The sequence below is a fragment of the Sinocyclocheilus anshuiensis genome, unplaced genomic scaffold (assembly GCF_001515605.1).
Source record: "Sinocyclocheilus anshuiensis isolate Anshui unplaced genomic scaffold, SAMN03320099.WGS_v1.1 scaffold1659, whole genome shotgun sequence".
NCBI lineage: Eukaryota > Metazoa > Chordata > Actinopteri > Cypriniformes > Cyprinidae > Sinocyclocheilus > Sinocyclocheilus anshuiensis.
Window position 1 is genome coordinate 292,467 of NW_015551112.1, and position 13,397 is coordinate 305,863.

A 13,397-nucleotide genomic window follows, 5' to 3' on the forward strand; every position below is an offset into this window, starting at 1 on the left:
CTAGAGTGAGCAGAGGCCGGGGGCTAGAGTGAGGAACCGCCAGAGGGCTAGAGTGAGCAGAGGCCGGCGGGCTTGAGAACGGCGCGGCCGGCGGATTCGACGAAGGAGCGTCCGGAGGGCTTGCGGCAACCACATGTGACGACCCCGGGCTGGACTCCGCTTCGTCCACGGTGAAAGCCGATCCGGTGATCCACAGCGCAAAGTTGATGTATTTCCTCAGCAACCAGCACAGATCAGCTCTAGGCATGATGAAGCAGATATTGTCCTCTTTTGGAAGGCCAAACAAAGTAGTTTCGCTTTCACAACGAAACACACGGCGCCTTCACGACATGGCGGCGGCAACAACAATACTACAGCGAGAATAAAAGTTACGCCTTCTTTCTTTGCTTGAACATTTGGGTGGCGTTATGCAAATCTTCCCACATAGTGACGTAGACATGTGGGGGCGTGTTAGAACGAGCCGCCTTAGGTAGGCGTGGCTGACTCTTAACTTTTATAAAGAATATCTCTTTGGATTTGAGACTTTAGTCTTTGCAACTTTACAGATCTTCTTTATGCACCAAGAGCTTGTAACACTCCAAAGAGAAAGGAAAAAGGAAAAAAGACAGGATTGCTCTGCAAAATGGCCCTTTTATTAATCAAACCAGGCAGAAGAAATCCCTCAGCCAAAAGGCATAAATGAGAGCTGGTCATATAATAGTTATGGCAGATGGTTATGTAATCCTTGGAGGCCTGCTGGAGGCTTGAACAGACTAATTATTCATTATTCATTTATTTTTGAGGGGGCCATTAACCCTTTAGTCAGACTAGAGCTTCTCAAATGAAATATTGTCAAACTCTTATAGTTGCAAAGGAGATATAGTAATTATATTTTAACATTTCAGACAACCAAAAACACGTGTTCCATGTTCTATCAACACAATCCAAGCACCTGGGCACCAAATAATGAGCCAATATGTGAGAGAAAAACACAAATCCACATGCGCCTCCATGTGCATTTGATCTGTGCACCTTTCAAAATCCTAAATGGCAATGATGAGAAGAGAGTGACTGTGTGTGGAAAAGCTTGGTGATGCAATTCTTTGGCAGGGCTCTTATGAAACACAGAGAGAAGATTACAGTAAGTAGGTTAGTGGAACAACCAGAGAGCACACAGCATTCAATGCGGCTCCCTGTCCTGTTTATTTCTATTCGTTCAGCAGACTGGCCTGCTGCGCCCCCTGCTACTATCTATCTTTCATCTCTCCTCTCATCCGCTCATATCTGTCTCTCTCATGCAATAAACATCACGCTTGCAGAATTCCACCCATAACATAACAGCCAAAGAGTTTTATTCCTGATGAAACACGTTATGGATGATAACGTCGATATAAAAGATGTTTATTGGAACATCTTTTGCCTTGTTAAGTTCTTTCGATTTTCTACAAGTGTTCCCTCATGCGTGTTCGGTAACTAATAGCAACAGCCTTGACATTCTGACCCTAAACTATGCAAACGCAGTTAGCAAAGGATGGGGGTAGGGTCAATCCATTGAGTCAATCCAATCGCTACAACGGGTTTGATCTGTAGAAACAGTGAGACAGAATATACAGTGGGTATAGAAAATAATCATAATAATAATTTGCTAATAATTATAATAATAATAATATTGGCTTTTATGGCTCTTACTGTATTTGTATGACCAAAAAGTAAGATGAAGTTAGCTTGTAACGTAAATCTTTATAACAGAATAGCAGAGTATTTACATGAAATGCATATAAATGCAAGTTGTCGCTCTATATTTCCTAATAATATGTCTTAGTAAGATTACATTTAAATGCTTAGTTTTATGATCAAAGCTCTGTAGTTTTTACTATGGGGGCAAAACATAATGCAATGCAACACAATGGCTGACAGATGAACAAATAAACACTCCTCAAAAGCCTGATGGTTCATGTTTGATACTCACATTTTAACATAATTTAAGTTTCTTGAATCAAGTAAGTGTTCTATATCTTGAAATATTACAAACAATATAAAAGTTATTCTTATGTTTACATTATAAAAATCAGTATAGATTTCACAGCAGTAAGACAGATGAACCACAAGCTAAAAGTGGACGTTTTTACAATTATAGCCTATTAAAAGGCATTTCATTTGCTAAAAAAGAATGAACTATCAATCAGATGACAGATATAATGTGGAAGATCATGCACAACTTTCAGCAAAGTTTTGATCATGTTGATAATTCAGATATCTTAGAAATTTGCATATCAAATATGATACAGTAAGCTTTAGGTTTAAATATAAAATATTTTTAAAAATCATTTTTAAAAAAAGCCCTTAAAACACAGTCTACAAACCACAACATCTATCATCTACCCAAAAATCTGTTAATATTAACAAGTTTTATTCCTATGGAAATGGTAGCTTTTCTAAAACAATTTGTCCGTGTCTCGATCATGCTGTTTTCTTTCTGAAGGCACTGACCGGCTTTTTCACTTTTAGTTGGTAGAAGCAGACCATGAAGCGAATGATTTGTCTGTTCTAGTATCAAAAGCATTAAACACAGTGTTAAAACAGTATAAGTTTTACGTGCTTAACTACTCACATTTTCTAAAGAAAAATCTAGTATAATAATGTAATTGCACACTCTCAGAAAAAAAGGTAAAGACTATCAAAAATATTAAACTCGTCCAGCACCATTTGTGATTTGGACATGAATGAAACCTCAAATCATAGCTTACGTGAGGAACCCCACATTTAGGAACCGAAATATCATAGATATGTGGAGGTGGAATGGTTTGACTTGAGCCCGTAACCAATCACATACACTCTCAGAGAGAAAAAAAGGTACAAAAGCCTTCAAAAGGTACACATTATTTTCCCCAAAAGGGTACCTTAAACATAAAACATTAGTACCTTAAACATACAAAGTAGTATCTAAAGTGTACATATTAGCACCTAAATGGTAGCCTACATACAGTATTAGCACCTTTTAAAAAGGTTCTGCCCCAGTGACAGCTTTTGTACCTTTATTTCTGGGAATATAGCAACGATCCAGAACATCATAGCCACAACCTAGAAACCACCCAGGACACCTTAGCAACCATTTGGCACCATGCTGGTATCAAGTCAATCAAGTCAAGTTTTACATGCTTAACTACTCACATTTTCTAAAGAAAAATCTAGTATAATAATGTAATCGTACACTCTCAGAAAAAAAGGTACAACACTGGGGTGGTACCTTTTAAGAAAGTATACTAATATGTACCATTTATGAACAAATATGTACACTTTAGGTAATAATATGTACCTTTAAAGTACCAATATGAACACTTTAGGGGTAAATTAGATACAAAGTGTACATTTTTAAGGTACCGCTACAGTGACAACTCTTGTACCTTTTATTTTTTTCTGAGAATGTTTGACAAATAATACTAATGCGTTAGAAAAAAAACCCACACACATTGCAACAGACCCGTTGATGAATAGAGTGTACAGACTGATCATAAACTCATTGTACTGGGGAACGATGTACTGATGAGGTGACTGATGGGTAAATCCTCACTCTCGCTCTCCCAGTAACCAAGATGGAGGTTTGAGTGTTCACAGGGATTATGTTTGATCCTGTCTTCGCATGGCGCCATAATCCCGCTCCCCTCCTGCCCCCCTCTATCCCTCCCTCTAATCCCTTGCTTTTCTTCGATTTCAAAAACTCTCTAATCTCTGCTGGTTTGAGGCTGTTTATCTGATTGGACTCCAGGCAACACGCTACCAGGTCAACGTGTCAGTGAAAACATACTCCCTCACCTTGTGTTCTCTCCTCCCTCCTCATTCTTCTCACCTTTCATTCTCTCTTGTCCTGTTCTTCTCTGTCCTTTTCTTTATTCCTCTCTTCCTCATTCTCCCTCAGCACTCATCCACTTTGTCTCTTGGGCCACATGCAATGCACAATTTTAGATATCTTTGTCAGAATCTATTCCTTATTTAAAGGTATTCTGTAGATGTTAAAGATATTTCCTAGTATCTTTCATCATACTTGGCCAGGAATCACAATTATATACACTTAGTAGCTTTGTATGCATTTCAAGATGTGGCTTAGTGGTAGAATCCTTACTCTGATACTTTGAGCTATGCGCATGTGAATTCAAGTTAGTTTAAGTCTGGTTCTCATGGTTTCTCAATCCCAGTTACTTTTTTAAGTGATCAGACTTACAATAATTGCCGGGTGGGTAATTAAAAAAAAAAAGAAAAAAAAAACAGGCTCAATCTGATTGCACCTGAGCCATGTTAAAACCACCCAAAATGCCATAGTAAATCAAATATTCTATCGATTGCATAGAAATACCATTGCCAACAGAAAAACCATTCAAAATACCTTAGCAACTGCATTGCAACACCCTGGAAACCACCCAAATGCCCTAGCAACCACCAAAATGATGATTATTATTATTATTATTATAAATCAGAAAGGAAAAATGGCATAAGAAATCTGCAAAAATGGCAATTTCTATCCATACCGGTGATATTTTAGTATTATTTATATACTATTATAATATTTAAAATTAATAATAATATTTAAAATATTTAATATTTATTTATTTCGTTTTTAGTTTAATTTAGTTTTTTTTAGTTTACCTTAGCTTATTTAGTTTTCATTTTAATTTTAGCGTTTTAGTCATTTTAATGTACTTTTTCTTAGTTCTTTTTATATTTTTCAACTCTATACAACTTTGTAAACCTAATTTCAACCTAAAACCTTTTTTTGTATTTTATTTCAGCTTTATTTCAATAGAGGAAAACTATTTTTAATCGTTTTAGTTTTAGCCAACAACAGCAACACTAGTCCATACACAAAGTCATAGTAACGTAGCTTCGACACACCTTTGTGGAAAAGCTTTTTAAACATAACTCCACATATTGATTCAGACTTCACACTTGTTAAATATCAGGAACATGATGCAATTGTTATCTGCGGGCATGAACCAACCTGCCAACTACAGCCAAACCCATTTCACAAAAGCTAGTTTGACCATCAAAGAACGATCTGTCCTTTACCTCAAGAAACAAACAGTGAGAAAACATCAACACCTGCAGTTTTAAAGTGAAATGAGGAGGGACAAATCACATTTCTATCTTCACTTGGCTATTGCATTCTTCAACAGAACTTGATGTAATACAAGGGAAACTTCCAAACGAGATTGCATTGTTATAGAATATCTATAGTATGACTGGCACGTGTGGATTTGGTCAAATAAGCATTTGACAACAACATCTGCATTTCTTCTACCTTCACAGAGAACAATATGCATGCTTAAAAAATACTAAATGACAGGAATTTGAACGTCAGCAATTACAGTCACACCCATATGAAGAGAAAAACAAGCAGAATGTTAGAGTTTTGACCCATTTGGAAAAAAAACATCACCACACGTATTGCATGTCGCCAACAAGTTGGCAAACAAAAGCGGACACTAGTGATATCTCTCTGATTTGTGAGGCAAATTTCCCTGCAAATGTTCTGGCGGTGAGAGGAAGCAGATGCTTGCGGAGCCATTGAGAACATGTAGAAAGGGCAGGGACATAGTTGCTGTGGAAACGGGTGAGCAAGCAAGCCTGTTTACCAGCGTTGAGTCAGCCAGCATGCCGTGCCATGTGAAGCTGACCCATATAGCGGCAGGGACAGGCTGATTAGCAGCAACACCCACTCGCCTCCTTGTTAGTGTACACGCTAAAGCACGCATACACACAGCTCTCGTATTCTTCCATTTTCTAAAGAGCTCAGAGATACAGATAACAGAGTTGACTAACACCTAAACCTCACTGAGAGCAAGTCACAGCTGTATTTTAACTTGCATGTTTTGTTATGACCAGTGTTGGGGGTAACTCATTACAAGTAATGCGAGTTACGTAATCAGATTACTTTTTTCAAGTAACTAGTAAAGTAACGCATTACTGTTTTAATTTACAAGAAAATATCTGAGTTACTTTTTCAAAAAAGTAATGCCAGTTACTTTGTTTTCCATTTTCTAAAGAAAAATCTAGTATAATAATGTAATTGCACACTCTCAGAAAAAAAGGTAAAGACTATCAAAAATATTAAACTCGTCCAGCACCATTTGTGATTTGGACATGAATGAAACCTCAAATCATAGCTTACGTGAGGAACCCCACACACACTCTCAGAAAAAAAGGTAAAGACTATCAAAAATATTAAACTCGTCCAGCACCATTTGTGATTTGAACATGAATGAAACCTCAAATCATAGCTTACGTGAGGAACCCCACATTTAGGAACCGAAATATCATAGATATGTGGAGGTGGAATGGTTTGACTTGAGCCCGTAACCAATCACATACACTCTCAGAGAGAAAAAAAGGTACAAAAGCCTTCAAAAGGTACACATTATTTTCCCCAAAAGGGTACCTTAAACATAAAACATTAGTACCTTAAACATACAAAGTAGTATCTAAAGTGTACATATTAGCACCTAAATGGTAGCCTACATACAGTATTAGCACCTTTTAAAAAGGTTCTGCCCCAGTGACAGCTTTTGTACCTTTATTTCTGGGAATATAGCAACGATCCAGAACATCATAGCCACAACCTAGAAACCACCCAGGACACCTTAGCAACCATTTGGCACCATGCTGGTATCAAGTCAATCAAGTCAAGTTTTACATGCTTAACTACTCACATTTTCTAAAGAAAAATCTAGTATAATAATGTAATCGTACACTCTCAGAAAAAAAGGTACAACACTGGGGTGGTACCTTTTAAGAACGTATACTAATATGTACCATTTATGAACAAATATGTACACTTTAGGTAATAATATGTACCTTTAAAGTACCAATATGAACACTTTAGGGGTAAATTAGATACAAAGTGTACATTTTTAAGGTACCGCTACAGTGACAACTCTTGTACCTTTTATTTTTTTCTGAGAATGTTTGACAAATAATACTAATGCGTTAGAAAAAAACCCCACACACATTGCAACAGAGCCGTTGATGAATAGAGTGAACAGACTGATCATAAACTCATTGTACTGGGGAACGATGTACTGATGAGGTGACTGATGGGTAAATCCTCACTCTCGCTCTCCCAGTAACCAAGATGGAGGTTTGAGTGTTCACAGGGATTATGTTTGATCCTGTCTTCGCATGGCGCCATAATCCCGCTCCCCTCCTGCCCCCCTCTATCCCTCCCTCTAATCCCTTGCTTTTCTTCGATTTCAAAAACTCTCTAATCTCTGCTGGTTTGAGGCTGTTTATCTGATTGGACTCCAGGCAACACGCTACCAGGTCACCGTGTCAGTGAAAACATACTCCCTCACCTTGTGTTCTCTCCTCCCTCCTCATTCTTCTCACCTTTCATTCTCTCTTGTCCTGTTCTTCTCTGTCCTTTTCTTTATTCCTCTCTTCCTCATTCTCCCTCAGCACTCATCCACTTTGTCTCTTGGGCCACATGCAATGCACAATTTTAGATATCTTTGTCAGAATCTATTCCTTATTTAAAGGTATTCTGTAGATGTTAAAGATATTTCCTAGTATCTTTCATCATACTTGGCCAGGAATCACAATTATATACACTTAGTAGCTTTGTATGCATTTCAAGATGTGGCTTAGTGGTAGAATCCTTACTCTGATACTTTGAGCTATGCGCATGTGAATTCAAGTTAGTTTAAGTCTGGTTCTCATGGTTTCTCAATCCCAGTTACTTTTTTAAGTGATCAGACTTACAATAATTGCCGGGTGGGTAATTAAAAAAAAAAAGAAAAAAAAAACAGGCTCAATCTGATTGCACCTGAGCCATGTTAAAACCACCCAAAATGCCATAGTAAATCAAATATTCTATCGATTGCATAGAAATACCATTGCCAACAGAAAAACCATTCAAAATACCTTAGCAACTGCATTGCAACACCCTGGAAACCACCCAAATGCCCTAGCAACCACCAAAATGATGATCATTATTATTATTATTATAAATCAGAAAGGAAAAATGGCATAAGAAATCTGCAAAAATGGCAATTTCTATCCATACCGGTGATATTTTAGTATTATTTATATACTATTATAATATTTAAAATTAATAATAATATTTAAAATATTTAATATTTATTTATTTCGTTTTTAGTTTAATTTAGTTTTTTTTAGTTTACCTTAGCTTATTTAGTTTTCATTTTAATTTTAGCGTTTTAGTCATTTTAATGTACTTTTTCTTAGTTCTTTTTATATTTTTCAACTCTATACAACTTTGTAAACCTAATTTCAACCTAAAACCTTTTTTTGTATTTTATTTCAGCTTTATTTCAATAGAGGAAAACTATTTTTAATCGTTTTAGTTTTAGCCAACAACAGCAACACTAGTCCATACACAAAGTCATAGTAACGTAGCTTCGACACACCTTTGTGGAAAAGCTTTTTAAACATAACTCCACATATTGATTCAGACTTCACACTTGTTAAATATCAGGAACATGATGCAATTGTTATCTGCGGGCATGAACCAACCTGCCAACTACAGCCAAACCCATTTCACAAAAGCTAGTTTGACCATCAAAGAACGATCTGTCCTTTACCTCAAGAAACAAACAGTGAGAAAACATCAACACCTGCAGTTTTAAAGTGAAATGAGGAGGGACAAATCACATTTCTATCTTCACTTGGCTATTGCATTCTTCAACAGAACTTGATGTAATACAAGGGAAACTTCCAAACGAGATTGCATTGTTATAGAATATCTATAGTATGACTGGCACGTGTGGATTTGGTCAAATAAGCATTTGACAACAACATCTGCATTTCTTCTACCTTCACAGAGAACAATATGCATGCTTAAAAAATACTAAATGACAGGAATTTGAACGTCAGCAATTACAGTCACACCCATATGAAGAGAAAAACAAGCAGAATGTTAGAGTTTTGACCCATTTGGAAAAAAAACATCACCACACGTATTGCATGTCGCCAACAAGTTGGCAAACAAAAGCGGACACTAGTGATATCTCTCTGATTTGTGAGGCAAATTTCCCTGCAAATGTTCTGGCGGTGAGAGGAAGCAGATGCTTGCGGAGCCATTGAGAACATGTAGAAAGGGCAGGGACATAGTTGCTGTGGAAACGGGTGAGCAAGCAAGCCTGTTTACCAGCGTTGAGTCAGCCAGCATGCCGTGCCATGTGAAGCTGACCCATATAGCGGCAGGGACAGGCTGATTAGCAGCAACACCCACTCGCCTCCTTGTTAGTGTACACGCTAAAGCACGCATACACACAGCTCTCGTATTCTTCCATTTTCTAAAGAGCTCAGAGATACAGATAACAGAGTTGACTAACACCTAAACCTCACTGAGAGCAAGTCACAGCTGTATTTTAACTTGCATGTTTTGTTATGACCAGTGTTGGGGGTAACTCATTACAAGTAATGCGAGTTACGTAATCAGATTACATTGATGAACATAGCAACACTGACACAGTTATTGAACAGAACTGAAACACCACTGAGCAGAATCTTCTGTAGAGCTGCTTTACAGCTGAAATTGAATTTGTTTCTTTTTTTTTAAACTAAGGTGCTCTAAATTGTTGTTAGAGCTTGTTAGGTGGTCAAAAGTGTCCATCTCCAAGTCTCTATGATGTCTATCCTAAGTTATGTCTCAGATCTGATGCCTGTGGGATTTTCCAACCCGTTTTATGACCTACACTCTTAAAAAAAAAACCAAAAGGGGGTGTTTGGCAGTGATGCCATAGAAGAACCCTTTTGGGTTTCCTAAAGAAACTTTCAATGAACATGTCCATTTTTTTCTTAGTTTTAATAATCTAAAGAACCTTTTTCCACTAAAGAACCTTTTGTGAAATGGAAAGATTCCATGGATGTTAAAGATTTTTCAAGGAACCAAAGATGCCAATAAATAACCTTTATTTTTAAGAGTGTGCTAGATTAAAAACTGTAAGTTTGGTCAATAACAAAAGTAATAGCACATGATTTCATGATCCTCAATTATTTTAGTTATATTTTATGTCTGTAAACTGTAAAAAAAAAATTGAAGTTGTATATACATAAATTGAAATTGAAGAAAATACTACTTCAGTCTCTCTTCTTCAAAATTTCATGTTTAATTCAATGTGTTATCTGCCATTTCTTTGTAATTATTTGTGAAATTTACTAGCAATTTGTGAGTGAAAATGTTTTTTTTTTCTATTTCAGCACAAATAGTGTGGGATTGAAATTAAGGAAAAAGGATATGAGATAAGAAAAAAAAACAATTATTTCAATGCTTTTGTGTTTCTTTTCCCCCACAATTTTTTTGTGTTTGTTTGCTAAACTAGTGATGGAAACAATGTGAGGTGGGAGGAAAAACTATTCTTCTTGTGAGTGAATGCAAAGTTTCTCAGGGGAACACAAAAAAAAAGTGTTATTAATCCATCACCATGCCTGCTTAGAGACTCTCTAAATTACTAATAAAATAGACAGAAAGAAAGAGAGAGAGAGAGAGAGAGAAAGAAAAAAGAAAGAGAAACACCCCACATCTCTATTCTATCGTTTATCTCAATTAAACACAACTAGTTTCTGTCACTCTGATACTATTTTCTATATTTTTTGCTGCTCTCTCTCTCACCTTTTGTTCCCTCCATGTCCTTCTTTCAAACAATAGCACCCCATCCTTCGAGCTGGTCTCCATGGCTACAATTGTTCTACTTCCTTTTAATACCATCATTCTCACTTTCAGTTAAACAAGACACTCCCACTTTCAATGTTTCCTCTTTCTCATTCGCTCTCGCCTTGAGACTTCTCAAACCTCAGGGGTCGTTTAGAGGTTACACAGTTTCATTTAATTCTCCTCCCACTATCAGATTCCAGAGAATCGGTGAATTCTATAAAAGAGAGAGGGAGAAACAGAGAGATCTAATGCGTCCCGGTGGTCAGGGCTTATGTAACAGCTCTCTGAGGTATTAGTGCTAGCTTAGCATATTCATACCGCACTTCAGCTGATGTAGGATTCCAAATCAGTATTCACAGCGAGCGGCGCATGCAGCAGGGCCACGCCAGCACACAGCATATATGGAAATCGCCCAACAGTTTCTGATAGCGAGCACGCTGTGCTTCACACTGGAGAGAGAGGGAGAGAGAGAAAACATTTATAGCATATTAGCAGGAAATTAAACCACAAATGACCATATGAGGGTGAACAGAATGGATGAACAGAAAGACAGACAGATATACAGGTGCATCTCAATAAATTAGAATGTCGTGGAAAAGTTCATTTATTTCAGTAATTCAACTCAAATTGTGAAACTCGTGTATTAAATAAATTCAATGCACACAGACTGAAGTAGCTTAAGTCTTTGGTTCTTTTAATTGTGATGATTTTGGCTCACATTTAACAAAAACCCACCAATCTCATCTTTTCCATGACATTCTACTTTATTGAGATGCACCTGTAGATAAAGACAGAACAATAGATAGATAGACAGAAGTGATAGACAGACAGATACAATATACACAACAATATATGGAACAACAGATAGAAAGATAGAACAATAGAACAGACAGAATGATAGATGGATAGATAGAAAGATAGACAGAATGAAAGACAGACAGACATACAGACAGATAGATTGATAGACAGAATAGATGATAATATATAGATAGATAGACAGACAGACAGGCAGACAGCATTCTTATTGGGAAAACAAAGTGAAACCTGTTCAACAGGTAAATCAATGGGCAGTCAAAAAATGATGCGCATTTTCATAAACTGGTAATTTCTGTTTTTGGTGATGAGTAAACATGATGAACAGCAGCAAATATTCACAGATTCATTAGCACAATGTGTGAATGTAATGTGAGAGCGCTTTGAGAAGTCATGATAAAATATGTTTTTCAAAACGCTATAAGCATCTTAAAATTAGTGTGCAAGTTCATCAAAAAATCCCAATAAGTAGATACCAGCAGATTAGATGCAAAAAAAAAACCCAAACAACCCCCCCTCCCCCCACCCCACACACACACACACACACACAAATAGACTAAATGACACACTCGTGTAAAAAGGAACCTGTAGAGGAAGAGATGTGTCTGAAAAAACGTACTATAAATGCTTATCGCACAAACCCGTCCTGGGTCAGAGCGGATGTCTTTATATGTGTCTGAAATCCTTCTCTATGGAGCGCCAGTGTATATATATATATATATATATATATATATATATATGATAAATAAATAAATATTGCTGGATTAGTACCAGGAAGAGTAACAAATATAATAATAACTAAAATAAAATAAAATAAAAAAAAAGTTAAAGATTGGCTTTGGTGGGTCAATAAAGTTACTTGTGAGCTGAGTGCAAAATGAATGCTTATATTAATGCAAATATAATATATTTGTCTGCAATATGCCTCAAAAAGCAGTAAAGTTTGATCGAATATTTTGATTGATTTGATATATGCAGGTTTATATAGCCTACCTGATTTTCCTTCAGAAGTGTTCAGCTGACCTACTTTAGATGTTCCATCATAGAAAAAAGATGCCACAGCCGTTCAGTACAGACCATTCCTGAAAGAGAGAAATCGGTCATCCATTTTCACCCTCTTTCGAATCACAGAGACCCCAGACTCTGACCCTGGACAGTGTTGTAATTATTGGCCACTTTTTTCCCCAAGCACTTTTCTAAAGATGCGAAGAAAAGCAATTTTGAGATACAATAAAAAGAAAACATTGCTCTGATTCGCTACATTCAGACTAGAATGTGGCACACGAACAAATAAAGAAAGAAAACAGAGTGTGAGAGAGGGAATAGAAAAAAAAACAGTAGAAAAAAAGACACGAAGTTGTATTGTGTTTAAAGGGTTAGTTCACCCAAAAATGAAAATTCTGTCATTAATTACTCACCCTCATGTCGTTTCAAACGCGTAAGACCTTCGTTCATCTTCGGAACACATATTAAGATATTTTTGATGGAATCTGAGAGCTGTCTGACCCTGCATAGACAGCAATACAACAGAAATGTTCCCAAGTCCAGAAACGTAGCAAGGAGATCTGTAAAATAATCCATGTGACATCAGGGGTTCAACAGTAATTTTACGAAGCTTCGAGAATACTTTTTGTGCGCAAAAAAAAAAGAAAGAAAAAAGAAAAAAAAAGACTTTACTCAACAATTCGTCTTCTCCGCGTCACCCTGTAGCATATACCAGATGTGTAGAGGTTAATTAGTCAGTCACATTCATTAAGTGTTGCACAGAAACATAAAATAGTTAATAAAACACAAAATCATCAAATTTACCTAGACATGAACAAATATGACAGGTAGATTTGAACAAGATTGCAGCAAGATACTTGTCGACAGTTGTGTAGCATCCATGAATGATGTTCCTCTTTGTCCCATCAGCGAGCAGGTATGTCTCTTCAAGGTA

The 13,397-nt window shown here is 36.7% G+C and overlaps 1 long non-coding RNA gene across 1 annotated transcript; it reads right to left on the reverse strand.

The window, feature by feature from the left end:
- Window positions 1-1,523: 1,523 nt before the first annotated feature.
- LOC107662978 (uncharacterized) lies at window positions 1,524-12,522 on the reverse strand. Its single transcript, XR_001631264.1, has 4 exons — window positions 12,452-12,522; window positions 10,964-11,094; window positions 10,604-10,859; window positions 1,524-1,563 (listed from the first exon to the last, which is right to left on the reverse strand). It is a non-coding gene; the product is annotated as an uncharacterized LOC107662978 (long non-coding RNA).
- Between the last annotated feature and the right edge of the window lie 875 nt (window positions 12,523-13,397).